The 11,651-nt window shown below is 41.3% G+C and overlaps 1 pseudogene; it reads left to right on the top strand.

Annotated features, from left to right (window-relative positions):
• Nucleotides 1-4,934: 4,934 nt before the first annotated feature.
• LOC113907912 lies at nt 4,935-5,923 on the top strand (annotated as a pseudogene).
• The last annotated feature ends 5,728 nt before the right edge of the window (nt 5,924-11,651 follow it).

Raw genomic sequence — 11,651 nt, 5'->3', positions numbered from 1 at the left:
TTTGAACAATGCAAGATATGGTTCCTATTATTAAATTAAAAATAAAACCCAGAGGGGGATGCCTGGATGGCTCAGTTGGTTGAACATCTGGTTCTTGATTTCAGCTCAGGTTGTGATCTTGGGCTCATGGGGTGAAGCCCTGCATTGGGCTCCGTGCTTGGCATGGAGTCTGCTTGGGATTCTATCTCCCCTTCTCCCTCTGCTCCTTTCCCTACTCACAGTCTCTCTTTCTCAAATAAATAAATAAAATCTTTAAAAATAAAAAAAAATTAGAATAAATAAAAACCAAGGAACCAAAGATGGTGAGATGGAAAAGTTGTATTGTCCATCAATGAACCTGACCCCACATGTTGGCTCAGGGACATGCGGTTCTGGGGTAGAGAAAGGGGGCAAGTCTTTTAAACCCCAAAGGATAAGAATGGTCTCTATCCCATGTCAAGAGGGTAAAGTCTTGGAGTGCTGCTGCTTGGCTGCGGTACTGTGGGCTGTAGGGGGAGGTGAAAACTAGGCCAGCTGGAGGTGACCTGTCATGAACACGGACACACACCTTGGGATCACGATGACCAGTTGCCCAAGCTGTGTTGATGACATGAGAGTCAGGAGGATGGACCAGCAGCCTAGGAAGATAGGTCAGGATTTACATCGCCTTGAGGGACTTGGGGTAGCTCAATTTTTCTTTCTTTTTTTTAAAGATTTTTATTTATTTATTTGAGAGAGAGAGAGAGCATGAGCAGGGAGGAGGGGCAGTGGGAGAGGGAGAAGCAGGCTCCCCTCTGAGCAGGGAGCCCGATGTGGGACTCGATCCTAGGACCCTGGGATCATGACCTGAGCCGAAGGCAGGTGCTTAACCAACTGGGCCACCCAGGCGCCCAGGGGTAGCTCAATTTTTCATAGCTGGGATATATTCTTTTGCCCATAATTTATTTTATATCACTTTCTGTTGTAGATACCTGCTGCTTTACCGCCTAGCATCTAGTCACCACTTGACTTCCATCGCCTTCTAGAAGAACCACTTTATCCTCCTCTCAACCTGCAAGAGTAGAGCACGACCCAGGCTAGAGCAGTCGGTACATCGTTACCCCCATATCCACATCCCTCTCTCCCACAATCGAGTGGTTCTAGGATGAACATCACACAAGTCATGTTACACAGAGCCCACAGGTCTGTTCTGAGGCTTTCATTTGATCTATGGGGGAGTCAACTCTTCTCTGTTTCATCTGAGCCCAAAACTATGGGGAATGCCACCTATAGCTTAACTCTGGACGTGACCCCAAAGGTAATGTACTTCTGGCCTTATGCCTACAACCCTGAAAGAAGCCATGCCTAAAGCTAGCTCGACTTCCACCTTTGGGTTGGGGTTGGGGTTTCCATCCACTGTAATCTATAGGCCCTAACTCTATCAGGAAAAAGGTTGCGTTGTCTGTTTCCTTGGTTTGTCACTAGAAGAAATGTTAATATAAAACACAAATGCATATAGTATGTGTTTCTTTCTGCTTCATATTGTCCTTCATCAATGGAAATCACTCTCCCTTTCTAGAGAGTGATGGAGGGCAGAAGCCAAACTGTCTTTGTTTCCCTCATATAGTACACTCTCTCTAGAAGTTAAAGGATTTTGTTTGCAAAGCACTATGATGGGAGAACCCTATACAAATTTAAATGGAGAAGACAGGGTAAGCTGAGTTGTTCTGGATATTAATGCTGTACAGTTTTCTCTTTTGGGGGGAGACGGTGAGAAATTCAGAGATGGGGGAAAAAAGACAGAAGCTAGCAAAACTGGAGACCCCTTTCTGTAATATCTCTGCAAATCTCCAAACCTTAGTAAAATAAATATGTGTGTGTGTGTGTGTGTGTGTGTGTGTGTGTGTGTGTGTGTGTGTGTGTGTGTGTATATACTTCATTGGAACTGTGTTGGTGGTGTGAAGTACAAGGTCAAATTTGTATTGGGAGTGAGAACATAATCCCTCTATGTTGGGGTTATACCTGGGAGATTTGACAAAATAGGGTAATTTCTGAACTTAGATTTGTAAATACAATTGACTTGTGAATAACAAAGGATTAGGGGCACCGACCCTCCCACACAGTCAAAAATCCGCATATAACTTTGACTCCCCCAAAACTTAATGACTAAGAGCCAACTGTTGACCAGGAGCCATACTGATCACGTCAAGAGTCTATCAGTTGATTAGCATGTATTTTGTACATGTATTATATACGTATTTTCACACTAAGCTAGAGAAAAGAAAGGGTTACTATGAAAATCATAAAGAAGAGAAAAATATATTTACAGGACCAGACTGTAAAAAACCCACTGATAAGGACCCATGCAGTTCAAACCCATGTTGTCCAAGGGTCACTTATATTTCTTACTTTGGGGGGCCCAGACCTTCATTATCTGTACTGTGGTTATATCACATGAAAGCTGGAGGGAAAGTGGGTGGGGAGAGCCCCCTTCATCTGGAAGAGTTTACTTTGGCAAATGACCTAGATAGGAAAGAAAATTGCCATGGGCTGAATGGCCAAGAGCCTTTAGTCATTGGTTAGCTGCCAGTGACCTCCATGCTCCACGAGGCATCCCTGAGGAAATCAGCCTCCAGGTCAACTCTATTGCCTTTTTTGAGCCTCACCTGTTTCGGTGATTACTCTTGTTTGCATGCCACAAATCACAGAAATCATGAAACAGAAATGAAAAGAAATGTTGGTCAACATCTTTCAGAAGAGTGTGTTCTCATAGTTTGAAAAAAAAAGGAACAAAGCAGCCCCCTCAGCTAGGGGGCTAATCCCCTGCTCCTAGTGATGTCCTTTTGTGTCTGTTACCCTTTAAAAAGCAAACCCTGATGATGATTATTTTTTTTAATCAAAGCAATCTGATGACTTGTTGATAAAAGACAAGCCCAGAGCAGTGCTGATTTCTTGGAAAAATGTAATGTATAAGTTAAAAAAAAAATACAAAGTCTCACTGATACCTACAAAGGGAAATGAGTGGGAGCCTGGGGCAGACCTACATTCTATCGAATAAAGTTAGCTTCTCTACAAAGAACTAAGGTTGCATCTTAACAGCCAACTAGTTCAAGAAAGAAGCAAAGCTGTTCTTACTGTGGGCCAAATTCATGCATACCACTGGGGCCAGACACCTCAGAGAAGAATGAGAACTATATATTAGAAATCATCCCTTCACAAACTGAAGAAGAAAAAACAGAGGACATTTTGGGGACAACTGGGGAAATGTGACTAAAACTGCATGAATTGAAACACTGTTAAATTTCTTTCTTTTGAAGATTTTATTTATTTATTTGAGGGAGAGAGAGAAAGCATGAGCAGGGGGAGGGGCAGGGGAGAGGGACAAGCAGACTCCCCACTGAATGTGGGGCCTGATGCAGGGCTCAATCCCAGGACCCCAAGATCACAACCTGAGCCAATATCAAGAGTTGGTTGCTCAACCGACTGAGCCACCCAGGTGCCCCAAAGTTAAATTTCTTTTTTTTTAAGATTTTATTCATTCATTTGAGAGGGAGAGAGAGAGAGAACAAACACGGGGTAAAGACAGAGGGAGAGGGGGAAGCAGACTCTCTGCTGAGCAGGGAGCCCAATGTGGGACTCAATCCTAAGACCCTGAGATCATGACCTCATCCAAAGGCAGATGCTTAACCGACTGAGGTACCCACGCACCCCTTGGTGCTAAATTTCTTAAGAATGGTTTCTATTATGATTATACAGGAGACTATATATATATAGGCATTTTTAATAGATACATACTGAAGTATTTAGTAATAAAGTTTTAAGTTGTTTATAACTTACTTTCAAATAAATTAAGAAAAATTATTACATATATAAGTATAATATATAATATAACATACACACATACACGTGCCCATACATATTTACAGAGAGAATTAACCTAGCAGAACCCAAGAGATTCCTATCCAGAGTTAAAATATATCTAAAATGTTGAGGGAAGGCTCATATGAATAAAATTAATATTGTCAAAATGAAAGTGAAAAAAAAAGTTCTACTATGCTTATGTTCAAATCTACAGAAAAGACAGTTCTGATAACTTTGAGACTTATAGAGATTTAAATTTTTCTCCATGTTGTTTGTAATCATATTACAGATCTTCCTTGATTTCCAATGGGGTTATGTCCTGATAAGCCCATTGTGAGTTGAAAATATCCCAAGTCAAAAATTCATTTAATACACCAAATCTACTGAACACCAGCGCTCAGCCTAGCTTACCTTCACTGTGCTCAGCACACTTACACGAGCCTCCAGTTAAGCAAAATCATCTAAGAAAGCCTACTTATAAGCCTATTTGTAAATAAAGCCTATTTTCAATAGGGTGTTGACTACCTCATGTAGTTGATTGAATACTGGGCTCAAAGTAAAACACGGAATGGTTATATGGGGAAGAATGGTTGTAAGTGTCACGGTTGTTCATCCCCATGGTCACGGGGGAGACTGGGAACTGTGACTTGATGCCCCACCCGGCACTGTGAGAGAGGATTGCACTATATATCAGCCCAGGGAAAGACCCCAAATCAAATTCAAAGTACAATTTCTACTGAATGTGTTTCGCCTTTTGCACCATCCTAAGTGGAAACATCATGACTAGAACCATCCTAAGTCAGGGACCATCTGTATGCTACTCTTGGGCCCGTAGTAAACATCTTAATAATAAAATTGTAACGGCGCTGTTAGATACTTGCTTCAGGCAAAGGAACTTGGGAAGCAGTCTTAGGACCCGTTCTGATCTGCTGTGAGGTAAGAGAGTGAACAACTAGTCAAAACGAACTGGTACAGGAGCAGTGAAATCATTTCCTCATCCACTCCCCACAAAAATGAAGGGAAAAATCCTTCCCCCTCTGCAATTACGGCCAGGAACCCTTTTGAAATTTCTTCTAAGTTGAAGCGTAGGACCAATTTCGTCAACACAATCCGGAATGGTCAACATGGCGGCTGCCGTAAGGTGCCTTGGTAGAGTCTCGATACACCATCAAAAGCATAGTCTTTCCAAGATGGCTTATCAGACACCTCTTTATCCTTGTTCTGTATATGTTCAGGTGCCCAGCAGACATTTTGCTGCTGCTACAAAGCCTGCAAAGAAAACAAAAAAAAAGGTGTGAAAGACAAAGCATCAGATGAGAAAAAAGATAAGATAGAAAAAATAAAGTCATACTCCTTTATGGAAGGCAAACCTGAGGATGATGTCTACTTAAAGCATTTATACCCAAGACAGATATATGAGGTGGAGAAAGCTATTCAGTTACTTAAGAAATTTCAAACTCTAGACTTTACTAATCCAAAGTAAGGTGTTTATCTTGATTTGACACTGGATATGGCACTGGGGAAAAAGAAAAAAGTGGGGCCATTTGCCAGTGTTCTTCGTTTTCCATACCCATTCGTTTCAGAAACCAATAAAATTGCTGTATTTACAGGGAATGCATCAGAGATTAAAATAGCAGGAGAAAATGGAGCTGCATTTGCAGGAGGAATTAATCTAATTCAGAAGATTTTGGATGATGAAATTCAATCAGACTTTTATGTAGCTGTTCCAGAAATAATGCCCGAGCTTAATCAATTAAAGAAAAAGCTGAAAAAAAGATTTCCAAAACTAACTCGAAATTCCATTGGCCGTGACATCCCCAAAATGCTTGAATTATTTAAAACTGGACATGAAATTAAGGTAGATGAAGAAAGTGAGAACTTTCTCCAGACCAAAATAGCAACACTGGATATGCTAAGTAACCAGATAGCTGCGAATCTGCAAGCAGTCATCAGTGAAGTTTGTAAGCACAGACCACTAAGTTTGGGACCTTTTGTGGTACGAGCTTTCCTTTGAACTTCAACAAGTGAAGGTTTGTTACTAAAGATCAAGCCATTGTTGCCTAAAGAAGTAGAAACCGAAGAGGGTAACAAAGAAGATGCCTAACAATGTTATATTTTGAAATTATTTTCAGTGGATTAAGAAGCAACAAAGAGGGGGGCGGAGCAAGATGGCGGAGGAGTAGGAGACCTAGATTTTGTCTGGTCTCCGGAATTCAGCTGAATAGGGATCAAACCATTCTGAACACCTACGAACTCAACAGGAGATCGAACAGGAGAGTAGCAACAACTCTCTGAACAGAGAAGCGACCACTTACTGGAAGGTAGGGCGTGCGGAGAAGTGAATCCGAGGCGATATTCGGGAGGATAGACGGCGGGGGAGGGGCCTCCGCCGGCCGCTTCTGGCAAGTGCTAGAGCCGCGGAGCACAAAATCGGACCTTTTAAAAGTTGGCTCGGTGGAGGGACGTCGCTGCAGTGGCTAAGCGGGGGGTGGAATCCTCCCGGGACAGTGTGGTCTCAGGACCCTTGGGGTCACAGAGAGACCGGGGGTGCCTGAGTGTGGCAGAGCTCCCAGGTATCAGAGCAGGGAAGCCGGCTGCAGAGACGGAGCAGAGTCGCGGGCTCTCAGCTCTGGGTTGCCACAAACTGTGATCTGCGGCCCAGTCGGGGCACGGCTCCCCCAGCAGGGACCCAACAAGCAGCAGATCCGGGGAGACTCCCCTTCCTTCCCGGGGAGGAGCGGTGCGGGAACACACTGCAGGGATCTGCTGGGTTTGGAGACTCCGAGCGGGGTCGGGTGCCAGAGATAGCAACGCTCGGTCACAGGCCGGGTGAGCACGGAGTGCGGCCAGAGACCGGGGACACGGGAGTGACTGCTTTTCTCTGGGGGCGCACTGAGGAGTGGGGCCCCAAGTTCTCGGCTCCTCCGGGCGGAGACTGGGAGGCCGCCATTTTCGCCCTGGTCCTCCAAAGCTGTACCGAGAGCTTGCAGGGAACAAAAGCTCCTGAGAGCAAACTGGAGCAGCTTCCTTAGCCCGGACCGACAAGGGCGGGGCAATTCCGCCTCCGGCAAAGACATTTGGAAACCACAGCAACAGGCCCCTCCCCCAGAAGATCAGCACAAACAGCCAGCAAGCCAAGACCAAGTTGATCGATCAAGGAGAATAGGAGAACTCCAGCGCTAGGGGAATACTGCACATAGATTCATGGCTTCTTTTTTTTTTTTTTTTTTTTTTTACCATGATTCATTATTTCATCAAAGTTAATTTTTGTTGACTTTTTTTTATTTTTCTTTTTCCCTTTTTCAACCAACATCTTATAAATCCCTTTTTTTAAAAAAAAAACATTTTTTATTTTTTTTTCATTTTTAGAGTCATATTTTATCCCTTCATAGTAGTTATCCTTGTTTTTGGCATATATATATAAGTTGTTCTCTCTTTAAAATTTTGAGGTACAGTTTCTTCTAACAGATCAAAATATACCCTAAACCACTAGTGTATGGCTTTGTTCTAGTCTCCTGCCTGATCACATTCTCTCCCTTTTTCCTTTTTTTTTTCCTTAAATCTTCTTTCTTTTTTCAAAAAACTTATCTTACCAAGTCCTTTTATTAAATCTTTTATAATTTTCATCTTTACAGTCATCTTCCATCCCTTCATTGTATCAACCCTTATTTTGTACATATATGTCTTTCTTCCTTTAAAATTTTAGGAGGCACTTTTTTCTAACAGACCAAAATACGCCCAAAATCTAGTGTGTGGCACTGATCTATGCACTAGCCTGATCATATTTGATCATATTCTGCCTTTTTTGAATTGTTTTGTTTTTGTTTTTATCTTTTTTTCTTTTTTTTTTCTTTTTCTCTTTCTTTTTTCTTTCTTTCCCTTTCCTTTCCCCTGGTTTCAGGTCTTTTCTGATTTGTATACAGTATATTTGCTGGGGACGTTGTAAACCTGTTAGCCTTTTGTTCTCTCATTCATCTATTCTCCTCTGGACAAAATGACAAGACGAAAGAAATCACCTCAGCAAAAAGAACAAGAGGTAGTACCGTCTGCCAGGGACCTACTCAATACGGACATTAGTACGATGTCAGACCTAGAGTTCAGAATCATGACTTTAAAGATACTAGCTGGGCTTGAAAAAAGCGTGGAAGTTATTAGAGAAACCCTTTCTGGAGAAATAAAAGAACTAAAATCTAACCAAATCGAAATCAAAAAGGCTATTGATGAGGTGCAATCAAAAATGGGGGCACTGAATGCTAGGATAAATGAGGCAGAAGAGAGAATCAGCGATATAGAAGACCAAATGATGGAAAATAAAGAGGCTGAGAAAAAGAGAGAGAAACAACTACAGGATCACGAGGGCAGAATTCGAGAGATAAGTGATACGATAAGACGAAACAACATTAGAATAATTGGGATCCCAGAAGAAGAAGAGAGAGAGAGAGGGGCAGAAGGTATATTGGAGCAAATTATAGCAGAGAACTTCCCTAATGTGAGGAAGGAAACAGGCATCAAAATCCAGGAGGCACAGAGAACCCCTCTCAAAATCAATAAAAATAGGTCAACACCCCGACATCTAATAGTAAAACTTACGAGTCTCAGAGACAAAGAGAAAATCCTGAAAGCAGCTCGGGAGAAGAGATATGTAACCTACAATGGTAGAAACATTAGATTGGCAACAGACCTATCCACAGAGACCTGGCAGGCCAGAAAGGACTGGCAAGATATCTTCAGAGCACTAAACGAGAAAAATATGCAGCCAAGAATACTATATCCAGCTAGGCTATCATTGAAAATAGAAGGAGAGATAAAAAGCTTCCAGAACAAACAAAAACTAAAGGAATTTGCAAACACGAAACCAGCCCTCCAAGAAATATTGAGAGGGGTCCTCTAAGCAAAGAGAGAACCTAAAAGCAGCAAAGAGCAGAAACGAACACAGACAACAGACAGTTAACAGTCACCTTACAGGTAATACAATGGCACTAAATTCATACCTTTCAATAGTTACCCTGAATGTAAATGGGCTCAATGCCCCAATCAAAAGACACAGGCTATCAGATTGGATTAAAAAACAAGACCCATCCATATGCTGTCTGCAAGAGACTCATTTTACACCCAAAGACACCCCCAGATTGAAAGTGAGGGGGTGGAAAACCATTTACCATGCTAATGGACACCAAAAGAAAGCTGGGGTGGCAATCCTTATATCAGACAAACTAGATTTTAAAACAAAGACTGTAATAAGAGATGAGGAAGGACACTATATCCTACTTAAAGGGTCTATCCAACAAGAAGATCTAACAATTGTAAATATCTATGCCCCTAACATGGGAGCAGCCAATTATATAAGGCAATTAATAACAAAAGCAAAGAAACACATTGACAACAATACAATAATAGTGGGGGACTTTAACACCCCCCTGACTGAAATGGACAGATCATCTAAGCAAAAGATCAACAAGGAAATAAAGACTTTAAATGACACACTGGACCAAATGGACTTCACAGACATATTCAGAACATTCCATCCCAAAGCAACGGAATACACATTCTTCTCTAGTGCCCATGGAACATTCTCCAGAATTGATCACATCCTAGGTCACAAATCAGGTCTCAACCGGTACCAAAAGATTGGGATCATTCCCTGCATATTTTCAGACCACAATGCTTTGAAACTAGAACTCAACCACAAGAGGAAAGTTGGAAAGAACTCAAATACATGGAGGCTAAAGAGCATCCTACTAAAGAATGAATGGGTCAACCAAGAAATTAAAGAAGAATTAAAAAAATTCATGGAAACCAATGAAAATGAAAACACAACTGTTCAAAATCTTTGGGATACAGCAAAGGCAGTCCTGAGAGGAAAGTATATAGCAATACAAGCCTTTCTCAAGAAACAAGAAAGGTCTCAAATACACAACCTAACCCTACACCTAAAGGAGCTGGAGAAAGAACAACAAAGAAAGCCTAAACCCAGCAGGAGAAGAGAAATCATAAAGATCAGAGCAGAAATCAATGAACTAGAAACCAAAAGAACAGTAGAACAGATCAACGAAACTAGGAGCTGGTTCTTTGAAAGAATTAACAAGATTGATAAACCCCTGGCCAGACTGATCAAAAAGAAAAGAGAAATGACCCAAATCAACAAAATCATGAATGAAAGAGGAGAGATCACAAGCAACACCAAAGAAATACAAACAATTATAAGAACATATTATGAGCAACTCTATGCCAGCAAATTAGATAACCTGGAAGAAATGGGTGCATTCCTAGAGAAGTATCAACTACCAAAATTGAACCAGGAAGAAATAGAAAACCTGAACAGACCTATAACCACTAAGGAAATTGAAACAGTCATAAAAAATCTCCCAAGAAACAAAAGCCCAGGGCCAGATGGCTTCCCAGGGGAATTCTATCAGACATTTCAAGAAGAATTAATACCTATTCTCCTGAAACTGTTCCAAAAAATAGAAATGGAAGGGAAACTTCCAAACTCATTTTATGAGGCCAGCATTACCTTGATCCCAAAACCAGACAAAGACCCCATCAAAAAAGAGAATTACAGACCAATATCCTTGATGAACATGGATGCAAAAATTCTCACCAAAATACTAGCCAATAGGATCCAACAGTACATTAAAAGGATTATTCACCACGACCAAGTGGGATTTATCCCTGGGCTGCAAGGCTGGTTCAACATCCGCAAATCAATCAACGTGATACAATACATTAACAAAAGAAAGAACAAGAATCATATGATCCTCTCAATAGATGCAGAAAAAGCATTTGACAAAGTGCAACATCCTTTCTTGATCAAAACTCTTCAGAGTATAGGGATAGAGGGTACATACCTCAATATCATAAAAGCCATCTACGAAAAACCTACAGCGAATATCATTCTCAATGGGGAAAGGCTGAGAGCTTTTCCCCTAAGGTCAGGAACGCGGCAGGGATGTCCACTCTCACCACTGCTATTCAACATAGTATTAGAAGTCCTAGCCACAGCAATCAGACAACAAAAAGAAATCAAAGGCATCCAAATCGGCAAAGAGGAAGTCAAACTCTCACTCTTTGCAGATGATATGATACTGTATGTGGAAAACCCAAAAGACTCCACCCCAAAACTGCTAGAACTCATACAGGAATTCAGTAAAGTAGCAGGATATAAAATCAATGCACAGAAATCAGTGGCATTCCTATACACCAACAACAAGACAGAAGAGAGACAAATCAAGGAGTCGATCCCATTTACAATTGCACCCAAAACCATTAGATACCTAGGAATAAATCTAACCAAAGAGGCAAAGGATCTGTACTCAGAAAACTATAAAATACTCAGGAAAGAAATTGAAGAAGACACAAAGAAATGGAAAAACGTTCCATGCTCATGGATTGGGAGAATCAACATTGTGAAGATGTCAATGCTACCTAGAGCAATCTACACATTCAATGCAATCCCCATCAAAATACCATCCACTTTTTTCAAAGAAATGGAACAAATAATCCTAAAATTTGTATGGAACCAGAAGAGACCCAGAATAGCCAGAGGAATACTGAAAAAGAAAAGCAAAGCTGGCGGCATCACAATTCCGGACTTCCAGCTCTATTACAAAGCTGTCATCATCAAGACAGTATGGTACTGGCACAAAAACAGACACATAGATCAATGGAACAGAATTGAGAGCCCAGAAATGGACCCTCAACTCTATGGTCAACTTATTTTTGACAAAGCAGGAAAGAATGTCCAATGGCAAAAAGACAGTCTCTTCAACAAATGGTGTTGGGAAAATTGGACAGCCACATGCAGAAGAATGAAACTGGACCATTTCCTTACA

The sequence above is a fragment of the Zalophus californianus genome, chromosome 16, assembly GCF_009762305.2.
Source record: "Zalophus californianus isolate mZalCal1 chromosome 16, mZalCal1.pri.v2, whole genome shotgun sequence".
Taxonomy (NCBI): Eukaryota; Metazoa; Chordata; class Mammalia; order Carnivora; family Otariidae; genus Zalophus; species Zalophus californianus.
The sequence above is the reverse complement of the archived record's forward strand: the minus strand, read 5'-3'. Positions and strand labels throughout refer to the sequence as shown.